Raw genomic sequence first — 27,078 nt, 5'->3', positions numbered from 1 at the left:
GCCGTGCATACTCTAAGCATTGGCCTGCGCACAGAGCCAGCCAGAGCACAGCTGGGAATAGACTACGCTAGCCAGATGAAGACAGACGTGGACAGAACCAATGGCACAGAATTTCTGGACCTTGGCCTTTGTATTGGGCCAGAGGAAGACAACGGTGGACTTTGTTCACAGTGGGACAAATGGAGATGAGACACTGGAAATCTGGGGGCAGCCTTGTATTTCCACCCAAATAAATCTTACCACCAGACCTCATACTCCCATGTGAGTCCCTGAAAATGCTTTTCTTGCGCCACAAGGACCCCACTTCCACTGGCAACAGAATCATAAGTTTTTGCATGCCACTACCATGACCTTTATTCCTAGGGGGCTGCCTCTGAGAAGGGAGCTAGAAGACACCTGTGCAAAACTAAAATAAGCTCTGATTTAATGATTATTATTTATTCTTATTCTTTATTTTTAATTGTAAGCAGGACTTGAGTAAGTTTAATATTATATACAATGCAATATTTCTATAGACAATTTCTTAGCAATCTAGATAAATAAGGTAGTCCCTGAACTGCCTATGATGCCAGCAAATGATCAGGTACCCCCGTCAAACACTGCGCAAACACAGTGCCAATATGAATATCAGAGCTACTCTGTACACAAAGCAGACACACTGCTGCTACACATGAGAATGAAATTTAAAAGGGAAAAAGAAACTGAATAAATATCAGCACTGACAAATTCCTTGACATGTATATGTGTATATAAACATCTTGTGTGTGTGTACACATAATGGTATGAAAATCAGGTGAACAGTGAATTCAACAAACATTTGAGAACCTGCCTGTGTAAGAACTGTGTTATTTCTAAGAAACTGAGGCAATTCTGTCACCATTGTCTAAAAAGGCTGAGGAATGTGCCTAGGAGGTCTAAATCCTGAGTTTGTCTTTAGACATAGAAATGAAGTCAGTATGGAGGCAGGCCTGTCCCCTAGTAAGTCTACTTTTTTCTGGCCACCTCATTTTCTTCCTGTTACTCTCTCCCTGTACCAAATACTATACTTTCACTAGAGAGCCTAATACTTGCATGCATTGGATTGTCTTGACAAAGGAGTGTTTACTGAACATTTGCTATGGTGTGGGCTGAATAGGACAACAGATAATAATAATGAGTAAGTAAGACTTTTTTGGTTCTTTACCTTATATCTACCCTTGAAGCACTCATAAAAGATGGGAAATATACACAAAGTGAATAGGGAACAGGAAAATATAAAATCAAGGGTTAAACTGTATAGGTGATACAATGAGGTACAACTGCATAACACTTTAATGCTTATGGAGCATTTCTTCCCCGTAAGTCATTTAAACCATGCACTTGACTTTATGACAAGGATTCCAGCTGAGAGAGAAAAAAATAAGCTGCTTAAGTCACATGTCTAGCAATCAAGAGCTTGATCCCATAACTGCCACCAAACATCTTGTTCTTCCCACCACCTGAAACTGCCTCTCACAAATGTCAATAGTTACAGTGTGAGGAATGGGGAAAGCAGCGTGGGTGACGTGTACCTCAGGCCTCTAGGGATATGCAGAAGCTGGATCAGGAAGAACTCCGGCTGGAAAACGGCAAGAGCAGAGAGGACTTGAGTGAAGAGCAGTGAGGCAGCAGGTCCCATGGAGAGAATGTTTACAGCCGAGAGAGAGATGACTTCACAAATAATAGTGAGGTCATTTAGGACTTAAGATTCCACAATGAAGGGTATGACTTGATTAGACTCACAAAAGAAAACAATGATTGATTCTAAAACAGAATGCAAGCAATGTTTTAGGAAAATTAACCTGGTAGGACATGTGAGATTCACTGGGGCAGTAGAAGGGAAGGAGACAGAATGAAGGCAAGGGAACCAGGTAGGACCCAACTGTAGTCATTCAGTAAGAAAGCAGTGAGGACCAGCAGTGAGGGGAGTATCAGTGAAAATGACTGGGAATAGAGGAATTTAAGTGTACTAGCAGGTGAAGGGGACCAAAGGTTTGCGGCTCTGAAGCTGCCTTTTTGGGATATTGACTTTGAGTAATTGAGACAGAAAAAGAACCTTTGAACCCCCCCCCCCCCACTTCCTGCCCAAGAGATTCAGATAGGAAAAAACCTGTTTCAGGAAGGAGATCTTAGGATGTTAGCCTTAGCTGCATTTGAATTAAATATGGTAAATAAAGAGGGTTTTTAGGCAGGAGCTTGCGAGCTAGATACCCTCTGTGCCCACTGTTTCTGAGTCTCCCAGAAAGAATTTGCCTGCCACTTCTGTTCTCCTCTTCCTCAATTACCTATAAATCACTCGTTCTCACTTCTGAAATCTAATACCCCTTCCCCACCCCCTTCTTTTTCCAAAAATGTCATATATATCCAATGTTGTCTCATTGTCTTTGGAATTGTCATGCTTATTGTGAATTCCCCATGTATATGTATTAAAATTTGGTTTTCTCCTGTTAATGCTTCTTTTATTAGCCCAGCTAGAAAAACTTTGAAGGTGGCAAAAATCTGACAAGTATTGGCTGATGGGAGAGATGGAGAAAGCAGAGAGGAACCATGTTGGACTGGTGAAAGTGTATCATAAAGTGCTAGTTAATATTCCAATATTCACTGGAAGACCAATGAGCAATCTGGTAAATTTTGTTCATTCACTTTGAATCAAGGATGACTTATTAACACAATTGAGATTTTATACCCTTACAGGGGTTTGACATAACCAAGTTTTGACTGAGTATTGCTCTTGAGAGTAAACCCAGTGGGAAAGCTGAAGATGAGAAAGCCATTTAGGTTCAGATCATAAAAACACATGGGTACCATGCTATAGAATCAATGAAAGTTTTTATGCAAGTGAGTGACATGATCTGGTCAGGGTAAATTTTAAATTTAGGAACTTAGAATTTGCCCCTTTGGTAGGAATGTGGAGGATTCTTTAGGAGAAGGAAATGTATGATGTAGGTAGCCCAAGGGATAAAACAAGAAGGCTGCATTACGATGTTACTGGGTGTGAGGAGAACAGGGAATAAAAGCAAATATTTCTAAGCACTCTTATGTATCATCACTTTAAAAAAATTTTTAGCAGGTACTCTGCTAAATAGCTTATGGGCATGGATTCTCCAGTTACTCAGGTATTGATGAGGACTGCTGGCTGTCCAGATGTTAAGGAGAAGCGGAAGTCAAGGACAGGTGACCACCCTAGATTTGGCCACAGGGTCAATGGTGAAAACTGGTCAGTGGAGGAGGGTAATGAGTATGATTTTTAAAATGTCAAATTTGCGGTACCTTTGGGTCATTTAGGTGGTGAGGTCTAGCAGGCAGTTAGAAACACAAATGAAAGCCCTGGGGAGAGGAAAACGAGTGAATGAGTTTGTCAGACTGCTCCTTTTTGATACAGACCCTGGCCAATGCTGAATTTAAAGACTTGCACTTGGTAATTTGGGGCAAAATAAGTTATTTAAAATAAAGAACTAAATGTAGCCTGAGTCCATCTCCTGTGTAAAGGAGGTCACCTAATACCTTCATTTTCTACAATCCATTTTAAAGATGATACTTCTTTTTTTATGAAGGCAATCAAGATGCCTAAGACAAAAAGTCTTACGTTATAGAACACACACACACACACACACACACACACACACACACAACCTGTTTGAATGGCTTCCACTGTCCCAACTGGAAGTAAAAACAGCTTTAGAAGAAAAAAATTTAAGTAACTTGCAGCCTCCGTTGTAGGTGTTCATTGCCTCCCTGATCATGAATGGGCCAACTCTCTTAACAAAGAGGTAAGGGCATATTTTTAATTTTCACTTCAGTGTTAAAAACCTGCTCCCTATCCCACACTATTTCAACTTCAGTTTGTGCTCTAAACTTACTAGTTGTAGTAAAAGTGATTATATTTAGTTTATCAACAAAGTTAATAGAGACATGAAAGAATTTAAGATGTGGTATGTTTTGTATTTTTATAAATATCAATCTTTCTTTTGCTGGCTTTGATAGAGTTGGAAAATATATCCCTGGGGAATTTAATCTGAAGAATACTTCCTGTTTTGTTTTTCTCTGTGGAATTTATCTTTGTTTAGTGTACTATATAATTATTTTGTCTATTTTCTGTGTCTATCCACTAGGCAGTAAGCTTGAAGAACACAGGGATTTTTTAAAACTCCTCACCCAAGAATGTTTCCATTGAATTTTTTTTTTTTTTTTTTTTTTAGAGAGAGAGGAAGAGAGAGAGAAAAACGTCAATTGGTTGCCTCCTGTACATGTCCTGACACAGGGTTGACTGAGCCTACAACCTAGGTATATGCCCTGACTTGGAATTGAACCCACAACCTTTTAGTGTATGGGGACAATGCTCCAGCCAACTGAGCCACGTGGCCAGGGCAACAGCACAGAGCTTTTACCCGTAGGGGTTCACTGATGTCCTCCCACCACTTGGCCTAGACAGTAGGGGCTCGATAAATAATTGAGAGTGAATAAATCAGTCCTGTGATTACTATACCTTAAGAACTTATCATGTGCTTTTTCTTAACAATCATGACTTAATCTCAATGCTCTGACTTAATCTTGAGCGATGATTTCTATTTATATACTCCAAAGAAATTCTTTCAGGTCCTATATTGCTGTGGGACCCTGCAGGACATTGAAAGTTATCAATACAAAGAAATTAACATGGGAAAAATGGTAGCCAAGTGTCAAAACCTCCCAGGTTCTCCAGGTGATTCCTTTGCCTAGCTCTGACTTGTGAGGAATTATGATTCTTCTATCCATCCTACTCTGTCTTCTGCTTTCCTGATTTCAATTCCTGTCTGTTTCAGCAAGTTTCAGTCTAGACTTCCTTTTCGTATTCTGACCCCAGGTTACCTGAGGGTGACATCTGTTGTTTTCATTGCTTGACACCTTGAGAGAGAGAGAGAGTGAGTGTGTGTGTGGTTAAACCGAGAGAATGGTCTCAGCCTGAATTTCTAAACAGATCAGAGACTCATAAAACTTAAAAGTACAGGACGGATATTATAGACTACTTTCCTTCTCAAGGTTCTTAATGTCCTTTGCACTCCCCATTATAAAACTTAATATTATTTTCTCACTACCCTGTTTGATGGGATAATCATGGTGACCACTTGAATTCCTTAACATAAGTTTTTTTCTGGTCAACTGGATTTAATTAGTATGAATTATTATACAATCAAAGACAAAAAGAAATTATTATACTACAAATTCATGTTGAGAATTAAAGGAACTTCAAAATTAGAAAAAAAATGTTTTCTAAGTAGTTTTCTAAGTAATTTATGTTACAACTTTTTCATCTGATGTCTAGATATACGTTAGAAAAAAATACTGTGCTTGAGCACTCCTTATGAAATGTAGCCAGTGTATAATCTATGCTATGGCTTTCCCTCTCTCTCAGCATTTTATTGAATTTATTGGGGTAACAGTGATTAATAAAATTATACAGATTTCAGGTATACAATTCTACAATACACCATCTGTATGTTGTATTGTGTGTTCACCATCACAGGTCAAGTCTCCTTCTATGACCATTTATCCCCCCTTTACCCTCGTCTACCTCCCCCCACCCCATTTCCCTCTGGCAATCACCATACTGTTGTCTGTGTCCAGGAGTTCTTTTTTTTTTTCTTAATCCCTTCATCCCTCTCATCCAGCCCCCAGCCCCTTCCTTCTGACAGCTGTCAGTCTGTTCTCTGTATCCATGAGTCTGTTTCCACTTTGTTAGTTAATTTTGTTCATTAAATTGTATGTATAAGTGAAATCATATGGTACTCATCTTTCTCTGACTGGCTTATTTCACTAAGCGTAATACTCTCCACGTCCATGACGATGGCTTCCTAAGTCATTGGATTGATCTAATTTAATTCATAGGGGAACAGTCCCAAACACATCAATCCTACCAGAGAGGCAATGTTTAGGAAGGTTCTCATCATCTACACAAATGACAATTCACTTGACAGCACTCTTTTCTTGGGCAATAACTCAAATCAGTTAGACTGAAAATAAATCTAAAGGGCACACAACAGCTATCATATAGCCTGAAGTAGCCCTCTGAGCAATAACTTGATTCATTTTTCCCTATTTGTACAACTGGTTCTGCAAACAGGATTGCAATCCAAGAAATGCATTTTCTCCCCACTGCGCAGAGAGCCTCTTAGCATCCTAGCGAGGGCTCTATTGGATTTTTTTGCCCTTATGGGTATGGTAAACTGCACATAGCGATTTCTTGATTTTATTCAACAAGAAACAGACATTTAACTCAATGAGCTATGTGAACCAGTTACAAATGAGGGCTCTAAAATTAGAAAATAACATTTTATCAAAGTAATGTTAACATAAAGTTTGAGGAACAGACAGGTACCAGACTGAATTTTTATGTCTAGTAGGTGTAAGCAAGTTATTTACTTTCCTTGTAACATTCTTTATTTGCTTGACTTTATGGAAAATTTAAACTATACACAAAAGTAGAGAGTGGTGTAATGAAGCACATGTGCCCATCACTCCGATATAATGATCATGATACCCACCCCCACTGGATTATTTGAATCAAATTCTAGATGTCATATTTTACCTGTCTCATTTCAGTATGTATCTGTAAAAGATAAAGAGAGTCTTTTAAAAATAGAGCCACAATATCATAATCTTACCAAGTTGTATGCTGGTTGTTTTTAACAACCAGTTCTTGGGTTACGGCAGAGGGTTGGTGGTGAGGGAGGCCCTGAAATGCAGTCTTTGCCAATTTCCATTTCACGGTGTAAATATTCCCACTACGGCCAATTTCAAGGTACATACCAGCACGATGCCACTGAATGTAGCATTGAGAAGCGATGTACAGCACATCATTTTATAGAACTTCCACTATGCAGATACATTAGACATAAAGAACCTTAACATAAATAATAGCAAATTATAGTAAAATAATTAAAAGTGATATATTTTGAGCATTACTTTTATTTTTAACACTTTAACTGCAAGTATGTATGATTTAATTTTTAATGGCTGTGTTTAACAACTGGCTGGCAAAAGTCCTGAGAGATAACCATCAGCTCTCATCACTAGCATACCACGGAATTACATCCCAATACTTAACAATTCCTTAATATTACCAACTACTCAAATTTCTCTGACATGTCTCTCCTTTTTTGCCTCAGCAGTGGAGAAACATTTTAAGCAGGAATATTAGAGGAAACTTTGCTTTAGAAAGCTACACCAAAGCGTTAGGATTTCCAAATGGTTCAGTGCTGCCATCTATAACTCAGTTTGCTGTTAGTCTGTTTCCAGACAGTTAAATTAGATGTGGGATGCAAACACATAATTACATTACTGGGGAATCACAGTAGTGTTTTTTATTTCGCTTGTACTGCCCGGTCTCAAGCCTCCAACAGAAAGGGATAGGGCAGAGACTCTTCAGGAAGAAAAATAAGTCTGTTCCAGGCAGACAACTTTGAATTGATGGATGATTCCTAAGAAGATGTGAGATACCCTTCTGTGCTTGATATGTCCTACCATTGAAACTTGATTTGTGTAAAACCTCCTTAAATGTGCCCTCCAGCACTGAACGCGGCACCGTAGGGCCTAAGTGGGGAAGCTCCATCCTCAATGAGGATGCCAGGCTGCACTGCAATTCCTCCTTGAGTTCATGGTCAAGTAACACTCAAGTCCAGTCACTGAGCCAGTGTCTCCCACTACTCACCCAGACTCCACCGTGCGCACTCATGAACCCCTTCCCACCACATCTGCTCCCAACCTGCCTTCCCGATGTCATTTCCCACCATGCCTTTGAACAAACCTTTTATTCTAGACAGGCCAGCCTACCCACTGTCCAAAAAAGCATACATACTGTTCTTACAGGCCAAACTTTTTATTGTAAAAAATTCCTAACACATACAAGAGTATAAATAACACTTTAAGGAAGCCTCATGTACCCTTTACCCAGCTTCAGCAATTATTAACTCACATCACACCCATGGCCCTGAACTGCTTTGAACCAAACCCTGGACATATCGTTTCAGTACAATTATTTCAGTACTAGATACTTTCTCTCTTGCACACCTGCTCAGCCATTTTATCTTCTACCCCCTTCACCTTTCTAAATTCTATCACATCCTGCAAGGCTCAGCTCCGGTCTCACTTCCCACATTCTTTACACCGAATTTGGCAATAGTTACATACTGCTATCCTACTGTTCCTTACCTCTTACATTGTATGCTCACAATGTCACAGGAAAGCAGGAAACCTATCTCACTACACATATAGAACAACAAATGCTGAGCAGGGAAAGAACTAAATAACACTTTGGCTTTATTCAGTTTATTAAAATTGGTACAACAATTTTACACAGCATGTTCACCAAATTCCTTATATGGAAAATGTTTCGTGACATAGAACATGGTACACAGACACAGTATGACGAGGCAGAAAGAACATGGAGTCCAAAGGCCTGGGTTCTTGACCTGGCCCTTCTATTTGTGCACTATTTTGGGTATATTGACTGATTTCATGGAGCTCACCAATAAAATAAGAATTAACTGCACCCATCCTTTCTCTTTCCCTCACCAGACTGTCAAAAGCAAATATGATTATATATAAAAAGTTGGCTTTGGAACTGATAGCGCATGTTGTTGGTATACATCATGACCTGTAAATGCAGAAATGAATGGCCATATGACTTAACAACAAGGAAAACTATTGCTTTGGATTCTGAAAATATGAGAAGAATAAATGTAAGCTCTCAACAGGGAAAATGGAAATGTTATAGATAGTATAGAGATCAGGTGGGAATCAGGACCAAGAAAATTAACCCTGGGAGAAATTAAGAATATACTTAAAGTCTTTCTGAGACCTCAAAAACAAATGCCTTATAATTAAAACAAACTGAAGGACCCCTAAAAAAAGATTGCAAAGGAAGCAAGACATACTGTCAGCTATTTACAAAAAATTCCTGTTATATTAAATAATTAAATGGTAAGACAAAATTCAACATCTGAGTCCCTCCTTCAAATAAAATTATAGAATTACCCAATAAAATGACTATAATTCTGAGTTTTTGCTCTCCTAGGACATTGTCAAAGCCTGTGCTTTCTCAATTTTGCATTCGTTTCGCCAAAGAACAATTATTAATATCAAACTGCAAATATTTACCGTATTATACCAAACACAACTTAAATTACAATGGAATTGAAATTTCTTCTTTCTCCAGTAGTAAAGAGGATACATGGCTTTCCCAGGAAAGTACTGTTCTACAAACCATACTGCAAGCTGCATGAGTATCCTGTGAGAGGCAGGTTCAGCTTATCTAAACCATCCACTGGAAGATTAATACTATTATTATATTCTTCTTGCAAGTAAGTGAAAATTACAAGAGTTGGAGAAAGGCTTGAATTTTACAAAACTCTGAATAATCTAGGCCAACAGAGAAAAAGGCTTTTTCAACTTTGGACATTAATACAATTTAGCAATAGATGGTAAAAAACAACAGCTGCTATGCCTGGTAAATCCAAATAAGATTATTAGGTCAAAATCACAGAATTACACAGAGAACATTTCAAAATTCCTAGCGCACTGACAACAGAGCACCAGAGCAGAATTTCATTAGAAAAGAAAACATTTTGTTTAGAAAGAATTTTTTTATAAATTTCATCATATGTGATATCTCTGAAGACTTCACTAGAGAGGAAAAATACAAGAATTAAAAGGGTAAACTTCAGAACAATAGTTTCCTTCTTCTATTCCCTTCCTCTCTCATTAACCCCCACTCTACGCACCTGGCAACTCTGCATATCCTTACATCTTGTTCTTCATACATACATGTATACAGAAATTTTTTTAAAAAATCAATTTTAAGGCATGATATATTAGAATATACTTTCTCTTTTTTTTTTTTTTTTTTTAGAATATACTTTCTCTTGTATAGCTCACTTTAAGACGAGGGAAGTACCAGTCACTGATTTCATTACCTTCGTGTACAACAAGAAAAGAAACAAATGAGTTTTAAGACTTCTGACAAATAAAAATTAGGATTTTATATAATCTAGGCATATTAAGAGTATTGTTACCTATGATGATCAACTATTATGAAAGACTTTTCAAGGATAAAGTCTATACATCTATTGCAAATAAGCATTAAAAATTTTAAGGGCACCGTCCCCCAACCCCGCCCCACCTTGCCCCTGGCTGGTGTAGCTCAGTGGATTGAGCACCAGCCTGCAAACAGAAAGGGCACTGGTTTGATTGCTGGTCAGGGGACATGCCTGGATGCAGGCCAGGTCCTCAGTTGGGGGAAGAGGCAGTGGATCAATGTTTCTCTCCCTCTCTTTCTTTTTCCCTTCCCCTCCTAAAAATAATAAATAAAATCTTTTAAAAAATGTGAAGGACCATTAATTTTTTTACTTTTCCATTAGGTAAATAAGTCAAGGTTGAATTTCAGAGGATAGAAAGAATGAACAAATTTCAGGCTATAAAAGAAATTTAGAAGCCTTTGTGATCTGGTCCTAGGACAGCTATACATTCTTCTAATTTGTCTGTAGTGCTCCTTTTCAATCAATAATTATACAAGCCTAATTTGTCAGTATTAAGTAATTTGACTGTATTTTAAAAAATAGCCAAGAAAAAGTCCATTTAAGCCTAGTTAACTAAAACAACAAATTATAAATCATTGAAAGACAAATCAAGTGGAGCTTTTCCTAATCTTTCCTTCTCGGTAGATAAGACGAAAAGTCCAGTATGAGGACACAAAGATAAACCCTAGTAAGTAGCTGATGTGAGGCTGAAGTAGTTGAATATGTTCAGAGTATTACAACAGTAATGGAAGCGGATGCTCAAGACAAGATTAACCATGTTAAATATTCTTCTAACCCCTTATTATCGGTTAATTTATTTAATGTTCCACAACTCATGACATTATCACCACTTTACAGATGAGGCGACTGAGACAGTTCTGTGATTTACCTAGACCTGTACAACTTGTAATGGTAAACCTAGCACAAATGTGAATAATCATCAGAGTAATTTTAAGAACAAAATGTAGCTTAGTTCAATGGAATGAGCAGAGTAAACATGCATTCATTCATTCACTCATTCATTCAGTAATGAGTGGGGTAGAAAGCGGCAAAATGACAAAAGAGGTGAACTTCCACCCTGCCTACTATCTGCTTGAACTTTTACCAAGGTACACAGTCTCTCAGAATGCCAGCTTCTTAATTGTAAAAGTAGAAATCATTCCACCTGGCCTACTTTCTACCTTCACATTGATGATAACATCAAATGCAATGGAAACTCCCTCCGCCCTGGAGGTATCAGAGAACAATCACCCACGAAGGAATGAACTCATCACAAATACAAGCTCTGTTCTCTCCCCACGAAACCTACCCAAAATGTCCCCAGTTTTCAAGCGTTCTGGATGACAAGGAGCTGTCCTGCATGGTTTAAGCAGACCTCTCCTGTACAAAGCTAGTCATTATTCTTTCCATAAATAAATACAACTTCTCCTGAGTCTTTTCTCATTTCCAGTCAGAAGATGTTCATATTTAGACACCGTCTTAATGCATTCGGCTGATATAACAACAAACTACAATGGTCAGGGTGGCTTAACAAACATTTATTTCTCACAATGCCAGCAGCTGAGAAGTTCAATATCAAAGTGGCAGAAGATTCCGTGTCTGGTAAGAGCTCGCTTCCCAGTTCATAGAGCTGTTCTCCCTACGTCCCCACGTGGTTGGGGGGGGGCAAGGAAGCTCTCATGTTCTACTTTATAACAGTGCTAATTCCATTGATGAGGGCTTTATCCTCATGACCTAATCCCTTTCTAAAGCCCCAACCTCCCAATACCATTACCTTGGGGATTAGGTTTCAACATATGAACCTGGGGGGTGGGGGAGACACAAACATTCAGTCTATAGCAGAAACCATAGTTTTTAACGTTGTACTAATATAATTTATATTCACTGGTCAACTGAAATACGAGGATTTGGGGGACCCAATAAATAATAGGAAGAATTTAATCTATTCCTTCTATAAAAACTGAAGGTATAAAATAAGCATAGTTTGATTTAAGTAATTACCATGGGATCCTTGTGATGAAAGTTAATGGAAATATTTAATTCGATGACCTCTTTCTCAAATTTCTTTCATATCAGTCTTCTCTGTTCTATCCTCATTGCCCTACTTGGTGTCTCAATATAATCTCTCTCATCTCTAGCATATCCTCCATACAGATGCCAGCATCACTTCCCAAAACAAATCTGACCTCACGTTCTGCTTCAAAACCTTCCTTGTGGCTCCTAGGCTCTTCCTGATGGAGCTGTGTGCTATTTATAGGGTTAAAAATGCATCTCCAAGGCCACCCCAGGCAGCAGCGTAGCCAGAGTCAGCAATGGGTCCTCCAGCTCCCACTCCAGTGCTCTCTCTCATGCCATAAAAGGAAAAGGCTGACCTTGCAAGGGAGGGCTACACTGTGTTGGTACTTTAAAAACTCAAAGTATGAGGTTGATTTCAAGCATATTTTTGCTTCAGTGTAAAAGTCCTTACAGCAGAAAACAAAATTGGCAGAATATGGGTCATCAGGCAAAAAGGAACTACATGCCAAAGAATCGAGAATGTAGAGCTAGAAGGAATTTCAGACTCCCATGCTGCAATGCAACAGGCAGGCAGATGGAACATTCAGCTTCTTTAGCTCCAAAATTTTTTCACGTCCCATGACTTTATATTTTTTTAATATGAACAATAAAATGGCAATAAATACATACCTATCAACAACTGAATCTAAAAAACAAATGAAGCAAACAAGAAGAACAGAGACCAAATCATGGATACAGAGAGCATTTTGATGGTTGCCAGATGGGAGAGGGGTATAAGGGAATGGGTGAAGAGGTGAGAGGATTAAGAAGTACAAATAAGGCCCTGGCTGCTGTGGCTCAGTGGATTGAGCGTTGGCCTGCGAACCAAGTGTCACTGGTTCGATTCCCAGTCAGGACACACGACTAGGTTGCACATCAGGTCCCCAGTTGGGGGCGCGAGTGAGAGGCAACCACACAGTGATGTTTCTCTCCCTCTCTTTCTCCTTTCCCCCCTCTCTAAAAATAAATAAATAAAAATAAATAATTAATTTAAAAAAAGAAGAAGAAGAAGAGGAAGTACAAATAGCTAGAGAATAGCCATGGGGGTGTAATGAATAGTATAGGAAATGGAGTAGCCAAAGAACTTACATGCATGACCCATGGACATGAACAATAGTGTGGGAATTGCCTGAGGGAGTGGAGGAGTGCAAAGGGGAAAAAACAGGGACAACTGTAGTAAAATATCAGTAAAGTATAATTTAAAAAAATGCCCCATGACTTTATATTCTAAAACATTGTGCTAAATTATTTTGCTCTGTATCTGTCACTTAAACAAAAAATATAAGCAATATACACTTAAAATACAATAATATATTTTAAAATAATTGTCCAGAAGATGGAATTGATTAACTAGAATATTTTACTTAATCTTCGGGTATTTCATTAGGGGTGTCTAAGAATATGACACATGAAGACGTAATCTATGAAAGTATGAACATGCACGCAAGAAGGTTAAAACTACCTGTGGCACCTTTTCCCAGATCTTACGGAAAACACTAATTTCCACCAATATCTAGAAAAGATTTCATTGCAATTCTAAAATAACTACAAAATAAGCATGCAGTTAATAGTTTAATCACTTATTTAAAACAATCCATTGGAGCAATGCTGCAAGCTATTAGCAATCAAGGTAGATTTAATTTTAATCTTAATTTAATACAGGCTAAGTACCTTGAAGGGAGAAAAATCTAAATTGGTAAACCTTCTCTATTGAAAGCTTAAGGTAAACAACGTGAAATCATGCAATGGGATTCATGATGGGTAAACCTAAAAACCAGCCTAAGATTCCCTCCAATGAATATGCTTCAGTAGATTTGTCTTCTGCCGTTAGCTGACTCCTTCTGTGGCACTAATATTTGTACTCCATCCTCTCCACAGGCTCCTATTGCTTCCTTCAGCTTCATGACTCTGGATAGAGAAAGGTCTGGCAAAGTGCAGAACAATGGGAACAGTAGGGACTGAATCAGCCTGTAACCTCAATGCCCCCTCCCAGATGGGCTGGTCCAGTTCTGCCACCAATAAAGAACAAGCCATGCCTGAAAAACCTAGATCCCTTTTTAGCATTGTAAACCACGTAGGAGATGCTTATTACATCCTCTTTGTTCTCTATTTCTCTGGTGCCCATCACCATAGTAACAACGCACAGATGGAAAAGGAGGCTAGAAATACCCCAAAGTAGGGGGCGGAAATAGGGAATGCAGAGGAAAGGGCCCTTCGCTGAGGAAAAGAGAAAGAGCTGGAATTTCTTCTATTGGAGGTATCACAGTACTAAGGGGCAATTCTAATGGAAAAAGTAGGTTTTCTTTGTCTTTAAGAGCAACGATAGAAAGCAGCTTAAAAATTCAATAAGTATTAATGTTTATAAGAGGGTGATTTGCTGGGCTTTGGAAGTTTTAAAGCCAGATGTATTTTATTAGGAAATCTTCTATGCAAGTACAAATGTTTATATAGCGTCCAATTTTGGAAATCAGGTACTCATTCTGGTGTGGATTATTACTACTTAAAATTTTTGGTTAGTAAAGTACAGCGTAAGAAAATAATAATATTGTAATAACTATGTATGGTTCATGTGGATACTGGAGGGATCACTTTGTAAAGTACATGATTGTCTAACCACTGTGCTGTACACCTGAAACTAATACAAAATAATACAATACAACTGTAATTGAAAAAAAATTTTTAAAGAGTTTTGGTTAAAAAGGAGTATTACATTTTACCAAATGATTTTTGGCCACTGTGAGAATGGCACTTAATTATTTAATTTAATAACTTATATGCACTGATTTTCAAAAAAAATTGGGGGGTTATTTTGTAGTACTAAAAGTTGGGATGTCTGTTAAAGAAGTGTGGCTGGGAAGATAAGATGAAACAGTATTTTCCTGAAAGTGACAAGTTTACCTTCCAAGTTTTTGTATAAAGTATACCAAGAGGAAATCACTGTGTGGGGTGATGGGGGTGACTGCTGTTTGACACGACAGAGTTACTGCTCCTGTTGAAACTATGCCAAGGCCTTTTGCAGCTCCAGGCCCTCTGCTGCCTGCACATTTACAGACCTTTGAAGGCACTATGAGTCCCTTATCGCTCTTCAAAGCCTTGATGTGCCAAAGTTTCACTGTAAGAAAAGATAAGTCTTCCCACTCCAAGATCTCCATTTTCTGTTGTATTTTGTCCTTTCCTGCCACCAGCCTGAGTCCTCCGTGCTCGAATTTTCTAGGACATTTGGAATACTTGGGGTATTATTTATGTTGTTATTGGTCAGGAAACAGGAAAAGGAACCACACTAGCTGCATTAGCTGCTTGGGGAAGTTTTACTCTATGCAAATAAAAATGGTGCACATACAAGAAAAGCAGGAGGTGCTTTATGGACAATTGTTTTAGAAAATTTCATACTCTAGTTATGTAGATTTTAGCAGAAAAAGCAATAAATAATGTTGTAGGGATCTTTAGGTCCTTGACGCAGCCTCAAACTAGTTGAGACACTACGGACAGTTTTTACTTTGCCTTTCTCAACCTTGATGTTCTCTCAGTAAAAACAAAGGACTAGAATAGAACAGGAATGTGAACTTGAGGTGACCCAAGGATTATTTCAAGGAATGTTTAAGTGTTATGCATATAAGTCTGTGTGTATTATTCTGGGAAAGACCCTTAATCATATTCATAACATAAAAAAGTAAAAATCAATAGATACCCTCTAAGGTCTTTTCCAAATAATTCTAGAACACCATGACTTGAATCAACTTAACCAAATCAACTCAAGGTTCAGAACTCAGACTCTGGTTAGGGTAATATTCAGGTCTTCTCAAAAGTCTCCAGCCAAGGAATGTTGTCCCTGATCACCTCATCTAACCCCCATCACCAACCACTCACTAGCCCTTTATCCACTTTATTTTTTTCCATAGCACTATGACATTATATCTTGTATTTGCTTATTGTCTAACTTCCCTCTTCTACAATATATGCACTTGTGCAAAAAGCATCTTTTTTTCTCCATTTATTTTTTCATTGTTGGATTTAGTCCCAGTGCCTGGCATGATTCCTGACAAATATTAAGTGCTCAAAAAAAAAGTCTCTTGAATGTATTAATTTTTTTTTAAATCCACAGAACAAAGCATGACAGTGCAAAAACTCAAAAACATTATTTTTCTTTTTAAAAAGTCTTTCTAAGAGCTATGCACTGTACTAAGCATTTTATAAGCACCTCTATCTTACTTAATCTTCACATGATCACTTTAAGTCAAAATTTCCAATCCTTAGAGCCTTTTATAAAATAACACATCTGGGAAAAGGCAGTGTCTTGTAGAGCAAGTCGCTTCATCAAGTGCCAGATCTGCTGTCAACTTGTGGGGTTTGCTTAGACAAGCCTCATATCCTATTACAAACTCAGTTCCCACATTTGTATCATGGGGATAATACTTGCCCCATCTACTGCAGGTCATCAGAATAAAAACAAATATAAATGCTTTAGTAAGTCAGAAGTGATGTACAAACGTTTAATATTGTAAGTGATTTGGGGGTTCCTGTAAAGTATTTCTGGAGAGATTTGCTATAAGCTGTTGGGAGAAGGCAAGAAAACAGGGGACATCTGTAAAGTGTCCTTTCACACAAGGCTAGAGCATCTGGGAACTGGGAGGATCCCAGCAAAGGCTCCCTACTCAGTAGGATGCCAACAGGTTTAACTCCTCTCCCTTCAGATGGCACTACCCCATAGAGGAAAAGATACCCCAAATCTAGCCTGGGACCAACTTTTTGCTTGCTGTAATTCATAACCTTCTACTGGGAAGACACTAGTATTTTTAAATAAAACGTAAAAGAAAAAATTTTTTCAATATGATTGAGACTTCTTAGAAACAGGTCATCCACTGACCCAGCTGAATATCAGTCAAGCATCGGGTGATCTTTACCAATGTTCTTCCTTCCTGCCTGCTTTCCGTCCTTCCTTCCTCCTTTCCTTTTCTTTGTGTATCTAGTCTAATAACAGGTGTAAAAAATGTATGTGCAATTTCTAACTGTTTTAGAAGAGTTCGAAGAGTGTGTTCTTAAAATGGATGACGGTGATTAAATCACTTTGGTATCAAATTAGCTTCTTTTGGAAATATACACACACACACAAACACACACACACACACATACATACACACACATACTGATATTTACTAACCATGCTCTTTCCCTTTTGAATGTTACTGCTCACCAAGAAGAAATCTTTAAATTGGTCTAGTAGCGGAGCGTCCCCCAACCTTTTTGGCACCAGGTACCGGTTTCCTGGGGGTTAAGGGGGATGACCAGAGGTGGAGCTCAGGGGAGCCTAGCTCCTTCTCCTGCTTTGGCAGGGAGGGTGAAGACAGGAAGCGGAGCTCCGGGGAGCTTTGCTCACTCGCAGAGGACTGCTAGCTGTCTGCGTGCGGGGGGGTAGGGGACCCCCGGTTTATAGCTAATTTGACTGAAAAGTTTTCTTTAGCACTCAACCAGTTTATCTTTAAACAGGGCTATGGAATCTGGGGGCCTTTTATTGGAGGAAGGGGTACTCTGGAAGAATTTGTTTCTAGATCATCAATTAACCTGTGTCTAAATGTATCTACTTCAAATCACTTGACATCCTGTTGGTTCTTTCTAGCCATCTACTTTCCTCCCTTTTCCCACTCATCCTTTCCCCACGTCCTAAAAGAAAAGCAAACATCTTACTTGCCAGGAGTCTGCCTATAGTCCACTGTCCTGGGGAGTAAAAATCTCCAGGGCCCCTGCATAGGACCATTTTAAAACACTTACAGAGTTATAGAGGTTAAGAAAATGAATGATGAGAAACAAATCCTTTGGGGAGTCAGAGGAAAGTTTCCATTTCTTGGAGCAACATGGAGGAAGATCTAATTAAACTGTTAGTAGAAAACTGAAATTCACTTCTATGATCAATCACTAGATCACTTTTGGTATATAACTCAGGAGTTTTAAAAACAGGGTGGAATTATACTGCCTTCATTACCATATACTGATTTATGCAGCAAAATTTCTAAACAACTTACATTTAAAAAGCAGAACATGATTTAATATGAAGCCTAGCTCATCCAAGGAATAAGTGATATTTAGTTATGCATAAATGAACTATTTTAAGCCCAAGGCACCTCACTGAGAGATCATTTCCCAATAAAATATTACCTATGCTTAATAATGATTCATCAAAATTTCAATATACTTGTTTTGGTCAATTGTATTTTAAAAAATCAATATTCAATCTAAGAGAAATTTTATTTAATAGGACCTTATTGTCACAAGAACTTTAAAAAAATAAAGATATAGTGTGTGTGTCACAAGAGTATGATAAGGTAATCAAGGAAAGATTTTTAAATATATAATTACTTTGGGATTAAGTTTTATACAAGAGGTCAGAGATGAGTCCCATGAAGACAACAACTATGTAAAATTCCCTAATTTTCTAGCAGGGCTTGTTCATGTATTTTTAAATGGATAATATTGTAGGTATGAAATCATTTTGTTATTAATTTAGCTTCTGTTGGGTACATTACAAAAGCTTTTTTTAAAAATCAATATGATATCAGAAATGTCATCTTTTACAACTACTTAAAATCATGATAAAAATTAGATAATTAACTTTTACAATGTATGAGTAGAGCACACAGTTTTTCAAAAACTTTTAGGGGATACTGGAATAAAAACATTCAGTGACACTGTTCTATATTGTCTGAAAGCCAAGAGCTTGTGTTGACCATCTAACATTTTGACTTGTAATAGAAAGGCAAAGCCAGAATTATGTCAGAAAAGGTCAAAAGCTGTCCAAAGCATCCCCTTTAAATTGCCAAATCTAGAACTCTGAACATAGTATAAGTTCAATAAACATTAGCTCACGGACAAAATATTTTGGCTATTTAATTGATATCTATAACAGTATGTCTTTCTACTTCTAACCTTTAAGGAGAGCTTTCAAATTTTAGTCAAATGCTAGTCAAACATATGATATTGAAGCAAAGTGCTGCACTAGGTAATAAGTATGCTAAATTTCATTCCCTAATTCTTTCCCAGGTTTCCATTTACATGCCAAGTATGATGCCTGGCCCAGGAAGCCCCAGAGATGAAAATAATCTTTATCATGAAGGAGGACTAAGGAGGAGGTAGAGCTGTTCTCTGGCAGAGATACTATAATGGGAATTCAGGCTCAGGGGCGGCACAGAGGAGGGGATGAGGAGCTCTTGGGGTTGGTAGGCAGAAGAAAGCATCTTGAATGGTATGTCAGAATAGGTAGGCGTGACCGAACGAATTCTTGAAGGACAGGATATGAGGCCCTCAGACAGAGGGAAGGAAGAAAGCCATGGAGTGCAGCTATCTTCCTCCCTGTACTGTAAATAGTGCAGGACGGCTGGTGTATGAGGATGTGATCGTGTACGCTGCGTCCACCGTACACGCACTGGTAATTAAGAAATGACAGGGTGGAAAGAGGTGAAGCCGGAGAGCTGCAGAAGCCAACAACAGAAGACTTTATTATAGGCTCACCAAGGAGTTTGGACTTGATCCTGTGGCAAAGAAAGTCATTAAAAGGTTATAAAACTGGGCAGTGATGGGATGAGATTTGCCTTTCAGAAAGATTACTTTCCTGTGGTGTGAACCACAAATCTGGGGGGTAGGGGGAGGTAGGAAAGACTACAAACTTGACTGGTTGGAAGACAATTAGCAGTGATTTGGAAAAGACTCAAGACAGAAAAGGGGCTGTGTAGGGAAGGTGCTGATGGGAAGAACCTTAAGAATATGGTCTCTGGACAAGTCGCTTACCAGCTGTATAACGAACAGTATGGGGTGGGGGTAGGGAATGGGGCAAAAGCAAGCCTAGGATGAGTTCTAGGCTTCTCTGGATTGTGTAATTGAGTAAATAGTATTGTTACTGCAAAATCTGGAATCTAAAGATGAATTGTCAGTTTTGGTGAAAAGAAAGAATCTTCAGTCTACTAACCCCAGGCCCTCATTTATTCTATGAAGCAGGTACCATAGGTATTATGAGCCTCATTTTATTATCAAAGGGGTAAAATTATTTGCCAATACCACATACAGCAGTTTGGGAAGCTTACTAAAAACCAGGCTTAAGAATAGGTAAACAGAGAGACAGGTCTGCTTTCACAGGACTTATATTCTAATTAATGGGGAGTAAAGGGAATAGGAGACAAACAAGCAAACAATAAAGCAAGGTCTGAAAGACCATGCTGGGGCAGGTGTGCAGGGTCTGGGGACTTTATACTTAGGGTGGTCAGGAAAGGTATCTCTGAGGTGACATCTGAGTTGACTCTTCATTGGGGAGAAGGAAGTAGTCATACAAATTCCTAAGGAAAGACCATTCCAGGCAGAGACAGCAACTGAGACGTCCCTGAAGTAGGAACAAGCCTGGTGTGTGCCACTGAGGGAAGAATTCCAAATACACAGCAAGTGAGGAGCAAGAAAAGTCCCAGTGGCAAGGGCATTCCTGGGAGGGCGAAGGTGGAAGGCTTGTGGCACCTCAGGGCGGTGCTGGCACAGCATAAGCTCTCTTGGCGAAGCCTGGGAACCTGAGCACCAGGCACAGCCCCGTGCGTTTGAGAAACCGCATCGTGACTCACAAACGCCTTTGGAAGACAAGTCATTGCTCAGTTGAGGGCTGCCTATTTTGGCACTGAAATAGGGCCAGGAATAAACTCATTTTGTTTTGCCTAGAGAGATGAACTTTAAAATCCTTAGATGAATAGAACTCATCTTAAATTTATCTACTCAGAGCAAGAAACAACTTGCAGTCCAATGGCAGGGAGATCGGCCCCCGAGGCTCAGTCATGCCCCACCACAGGGCGGAAAAGCACAGCCCCCCAGCCACCCTCCAGGGCTCTCAAAGGCACCATCTCCCCACAAGGGCACTCCATTAGCTCAGCTGGACAGGGCAAAGAGAAAGAGCACCCCACTGTTAATGCGTGGAGCTGGGCTCCTGCCTACGCAAAGCTGAAAGCCTGGAAGGGACTGGATGTTGGAGCTGCCCACTGGCCCTGAGACAGGCCATCCCAGGCACAGCAGTCCAGCTAGCTCTCTGGGACACACTGCCCACACTTCCCCTCCTGTGGTCATTTTTCACTACTGCTTTATGTAAAGGGCTACTTAATTCTCCTGCCAACAGTCTCTCATATGGCGCCCATTCAGCCAAATGGCTTCAAACTCCATTTGCTAAGGGTGATGCACATCAAGCCTCTGACCCTCTCTGAAAAGATCCTACTTAACCCCAACTTTCTCAGATGCATCTGCTTGTTGTATCAAAAAGTATCTATATTTAAAGCTTGCCAATATAGCATGAATTGTAAAAGATTAAATTATTCCTGAATTAGGCAACCCCTTTCAGAGTACCACATCGAGAAGATATATTTTATACACACTTATTTTAAAGATGGCTCCAAACATTATGAAATACCTTCTTAGTAATGGTGTTGGAAACCTATGGCACATTCTGGTCCCTGCCTAAGAGCAGGCACAGGTCATGTCTGCACTCATTTCAAACAACACTCTTGTGCCATCTCTTTACTTTTCAGTTTACTGGCCAATATTTTCTTCCTAAAGACTCCATTCAATCTCCAACCATAGACACTTATTTGCATATGCTTTCACAACACCTGGAGCTCTCCTTCCTAACAACATTCATAGTGGCATTTTTTTATTTATTTGCTGACTCCCCTGGTAATCTGCAACCTTCATAATGGCAGGGAATGCACTTTTGCACTGTATTCCCAGGACCTAGCACAGTGTCTGGCATATAGTAGGTGCTTAATAAATAGCTGATGAAAAGAATACTATGAAATATAACCAGTTATGGAAATGTTTCAGCTTCTGAGAGTTTAACAGCTCTAAATCATTCAAATCAAGAATGAGGAAGTGCAAGGCTGAGCTATTCTGTTTTTGATTACAAAAATACAAGAAAGATTTTGCTGTTATTTGGATTTAAACTGATTATGGAGACAATTCTCAGAAAAGTTTGACTACTAGTTTAATAACACTCATCTGCCTATGTATGGAAATGATTACTATTAAAACATTTTTTTAATGGAGTAAGAGTTCATTTTAAAAAGCTTCACCTAGATTAGGCCAATTTAAAAAAGAAAAGCTATCACCTACTTTATCAGGCACAGTATTAAGCACTCTACACATATTTTAAAATTTAATCCTCATATCTGATTAACAGTTCCAGTTCACAGATGGGGAAAATTGAGGGTGTAAGAGTCTAAGGTTGCACACTAAGTGGCAAATCCAGGATTCATATCAAGGTCTATTTGATTCCAAGAGCTATGGGGTTTTGTTGTTTTTTAATCTAAGCCATGTTTTAAACTAAGAAATATATGCTGACATCGAGTAATAATGTGTTGCTCCCTCCCATGAAAAGGTACAAGCATACAATCTGATACCACCAATTGGGCAAATGACCAAGTATTTAAAATTGGGTTTGGACGTCAATGGTGGTATATGGAATAAGGAGGGGTACGAACTAACATTTGCAGAAACCTTGTGTTATGCTGGATATTGTATTAAGATACTTTCAAGTATAATATCTTTTAATTATATTGTATTAGATACTTTCATGTATAATATCTCTTTTAATTCTAAGAATCCTGTAAGTTGGGTAATAATAGTCAAGAAAAAGAGTTGCAGAGTTATTGTCATGTTTGGCTACCCAATGTCCACTCTCCCCTTTCTTCCTAAGGATGTGAACCTCCCACATTTTAGCTGGGCATAGGCTGTATGGAGTAAGGACAATATTACCATCTCTATTCCAGCTAGGTGAGGTCACATCACTAAGTTCTGCCAATGAGATATAACAAGAAGTGTAGGAGAAGCTCAGGAATTTTCCTTAAGAGACCTTCCTTAAGAAAGGCTTTTGCCTTTCTTCTTTCTCCTTCCCACTACTTCGAAGCTGGATGTGATGGCTGAAGCTCCACCTGGGATGAGGACAAGGAGGGTCTCACCTAATGTATGGTAGATCTAAGAGGTGAAACCAGCCTAGGTCTCAGAAGACTATAAAGCCATCATACCAGCCTTGGATTGTCTCCCTATAACCTTTTTTTCCCCCAAATATGTGAAAAAGAAACAAATATCATTTTGGTTAAGCCATTGTTCTTTGTGGTCTCTGTAACTGGCAGCTAATCTTAACTAATCCAGCAACTCATTGAAACCCAGTGTGCAAAGTCCATGCTCTTAGGCAGAAGCCTGAAGAACTCCAGCTTATAATTTGCAATAGATTGGGGGTGGGGTAGTATGAAATGCTGCAAAAGAGTTTCACAGAAGAAGGAAGGTTTGAATATTCTCTCAAACTGGCATACCTGAGAAACAATCAGAGGGAATATGCTACTTGATAGTGAAGACTTTAGCCTCCATCACAGATGGGCAGAGGAAAATTGCAGGCACCTGCATGGAGCTGGAACCAGAAGAAAAATAGAAGCTGTGCAGCTGGTACCTTCTGTAAAAGCCGCTTTTGGCTGAGGGGTAGGCATTGTAGAATGGAGCCCTGGAAATGGCCACAGGATAAGAAAGACAAGAAACACTGAAACTGAAGTCGGAGATGAAGTTCGAAGACACAGTCTGGAAAAGGACAAGCAGAATCATGTGACCCATATTAAAGACAGCATAAAGGTCAAAAGGCAAAAGGAAAGATCAAGGTTGAAGCTCTGACAACTTTTTATTCATTTCCTTTACCCAGTTCACAACAGCACTGAAGTGAATTTAAATTACGTTGGAATTGAGTAGAATCCTAAATGAAAGGCAGCCATAGAACAGGGAGTTTATTATTATCCTTTGTTAAATTTCTAAATGAACAGCAATGATAAGAACTTAGAAGAGAAATTCAGTGACTGGAGTTAGGACTAATTTTATTTAAGATCTTAAAGACCCAGAAAAGAAAAAATAAGCTATGTCTTCCAAGACATTATTTTAAACACTAGAAAAAACTGTCATGATAAAGGTATGTAGGAAGTTTAGAATATACAGATGAAAAAGAAAATAAGAATAAGCAATATAAAAACAGACATAAATAAGAATGCATTTTATAATTGGTTAAATAAATTCTGTGCTATAATTGGGCCTCCAAAATTCCTTTTGGGTGGTCACAAGTCTAAATTGCTGCAGGATCCTGTACTCTGAAGTCAAGACAGCAGGGAGAGACATGCTTCCTATATGAAAAGCAATGTACACCACTCCACCAAATCTGGAGGAACACCACAAATTCAGCATACATTCATTGCTGAAAATATCAGTGTAGGCTAGAAGGATGCTGAAAAGGAGAACAAAAATAAAATTCAGAAATTGATCTTGAGAGACAGAAAATAAAAACCAGGGATTAGATTAAATAGGATATTTTTATATGGGCAGCAAAAACCCAAAAGGAATATAAAAAGGCTCAGATGCTTTCAAAAAGAATTTGAAAATTAAAAAACAAAAACTTGTTAACAAATAAAAACTTTGGTTAAGGAATTTTCTAAATATTATATTTGCCCCCTTCGACTTCAGATTAACAAAACAAAAAACAGCAAAATTCAAGGCACTTCAGGAAAATATGCACACAGTCTAAGAAAACTTGGAGGGATAATAGGATATTATTTAGCACTCAAAAGAAATGAGCTATCAAGCCATGAAAAGACAAGGAGGAAACTTAAATGCACATTGCTAAGTCCAAGAAGGCTACAGATTCTAATGATTTCCGGTATATGACATTCTGGAAAAGGCAAAACTATGAATATAGTAAAAATATCGGTGGTTGCCAGGGGTTGGGGGGAGAGAGGGACGAATAGGTGGAAACAGGATTTTTTTAGGGCAGTGATACCATGATATAGTATCATAATCTGATGATACTATAATAATGGATACATGTTATTATACATTTGTCCAAACTCACAGAATGTACACCACCAAGAATGAAGCCTAATGGATAGTATGGACTTTGGGTGGTGATGATGTGTCAATATAGGTTCATACATTATAACAAAAGGACCACTCTGGTGGGGCATGTTGATAATGGGGGAGGCTATGCATGAGCAGGAGCAGGGAGTATATGGAAAATCTCATGAGGATTCTGAAGAATGAAACAATGATCTCTAAATTGCAAATCTCAATGAATCAAATGAACTCACTCCAGATGTAAAAATATTCACGTTTGCCTGGACATGTCGGAACACTTTTAACTGAAGAAAAACAGTAAGTTTCGAAGAACAGTAAATTTAATTCTAACATTTAGATTTTTTTCTATAACAAAAACATTTTGTGGGGCTAGTAGGTATTAAAAAAGCATCATGAGTCAACTGTAGACTCAGTGACAACTATGCCCCCTTCACTACCTGAACTAAGAGAGTGTCCGACCTCTAAAGGCTTATATTCTTAGATCACACTGGCCAATTACATAAGGGATTAGCTATCATTTTACATTCTCTTGAACAGTGAAGCTTCGGTCTACATATGCCGGGGGGCAAAAGAAAGTCAGTCACCTTGGCACCCTCAACTCAAAGAGCATTTGGGGCTCTCAGGAGATGTAACCTGAACGCTGGAATTGTTCAATAATTATACTGTACTGTACTGCAGTTTGGCGTCTTTTGCGTGCTTCAACCCCACATTTACATTTAGTAGAAAGGAGAGTCTGACAAAGACACATGCCATTTAATTTCTTTAGAAAGACGTAAACAGATTTCCTATTTTAAGTTATCTGCACACTTGCAACTTAAATTTTTCATACTGATATCTTTTTACAGTTCTAAAAAAACTTTTTAGGTAATGTAAACTTACTCAAGGAAGTTCATGCACAGGTTGTTTTTAAATTTAGGTTTGCTCTTTTCTTGGGGGGGGGGAAGCAGGGGGTGCTAAAAAGGCGTTTTTCTGACCACAGATGTCATCTAAGGGCAAGCTATGGACTTTGGGAAGTCAGCTGAGGACAGAGTAATGAGCCAACATCGTCCCTTCTCCCTTCTGACCTCTCAGCACCTGCTCAACTGCACCCAAGAGGAGGAAACTCTTAGCTTTTCTCTCTACAAGGGTATAGGTTGCCCTCTTCTCCATCTAACAAACAAGTGCCAACATCACCATCAAACTACATGTAGGCGAACAATGAGCATCCAATAAGCCTAAAATGTTTATCAACAGCGCCAGAGCAGAGGGGAAACGACAGTGACCAAACGCGAACACCTTCGGAGAGGTCTTATCACCTAGAGGCGAGACTTCAGCCTGGAAAACCAGAACCCAGTTCCCGCACCGCCCCAGGACTCACACTCAGGTGCAGCGCCCAGACCGCCGGTGTAGAGACTGGACCGCCTCGTTGCGGCCGGGGACGAGGGAGCAGCGAGGCCGTGACTCATCTCCGGCCAAGCCCGCTGCCCGCAAGCCCGGCTCGCAAGTGAGGCATGGACAGGTAACCGCACCTGTTCGGCCAACCCCACCTGCTGCGTCCACTCTCCGCGTCCTCCACCTCCACCTCCACCGCCTGGGTCGGCTCAGCTCCTCCTTCGAGAGCCTCGGGCGTCCCACTCCGACCTACCTGTGCGAAGCCAGTCCCGGGCGCCCGCGCTCCCTGCGGCGTCCACCCCGCGCCGCTCGGGGCGCGCAGGCGGCCGCCGAGCGCCCGCACTTTGTCGCCCGCCCTCGGCTGCGGGCTCAGCGGGAAGCCCCGGCGCTGGCAGGCTCGCCGCCTCCAACCGGCTCCATTGTGACGCGGCGCCTTTCGCCGGCCAATCGCCGCGCTGCGGCGCGAACCGCTGACTAAGTTCGCGGGTGGAGGAGGAGGGGACTGGGCGGAGGCAGAGGCGGAGGCGGCGGCCGCGGGGTGGCGGTGGCAGTAGCCGAGGAAGAAGAGGAGGAAGAGCTTGCGGCTGCCTGCTTCGGGTGCTGCTGCTGCTGTTAAATTTACAGCCGCCTTGGCCCCAGTGTTTGCCCAGCTTTGGAACTGCGGGGGTCGGTGACTCACCCCTCGCTGATGGAA

At 39.6% G+C, this 27,078-nt stretch overlaps 1 protein-coding gene across 2 annotated transcripts in view; it reads right to left on the bottom strand.

The window, feature by feature from the left end:
- LRRC8B (leucine rich repeat containing 8 VRAC subunit B) overlaps positions 1–26,753 on the bottom strand; it is an 85,899-nt gene extending 59,146 nt beyond the window's left edge. For both annotated transcript variants that reach the window (XM_090269707.1, XM_090269708.1), the window contains exon 1: positions 26,638–26,753. The gene's annotated coding sequence lies outside the window, so the exon portion shown is untranslated. The remainder of the gene's footprint in view (positions 1–26,637) is intronic.
- Positions 26,754–27,078: the final 325 nt, after the last annotated feature.

Source organism: Furipterus horrens, unplaced genomic scaffold (genome assembly GCF_987537825.1).
Source record: "Furipterus horrens unplaced genomic scaffold, mFurHor1.1.pri manual_scaffold_3, whole genome shotgun sequence".
NCBI lineage: Eukaryota > Metazoa > Chordata > Mammalia > Chiroptera > Furipteridae > Furipterus > Furipterus horrens.
Note: the sequence above shows the minus strand (reverse complement) of the source record. Positions and strands in the feature narration are given on the sequence as shown.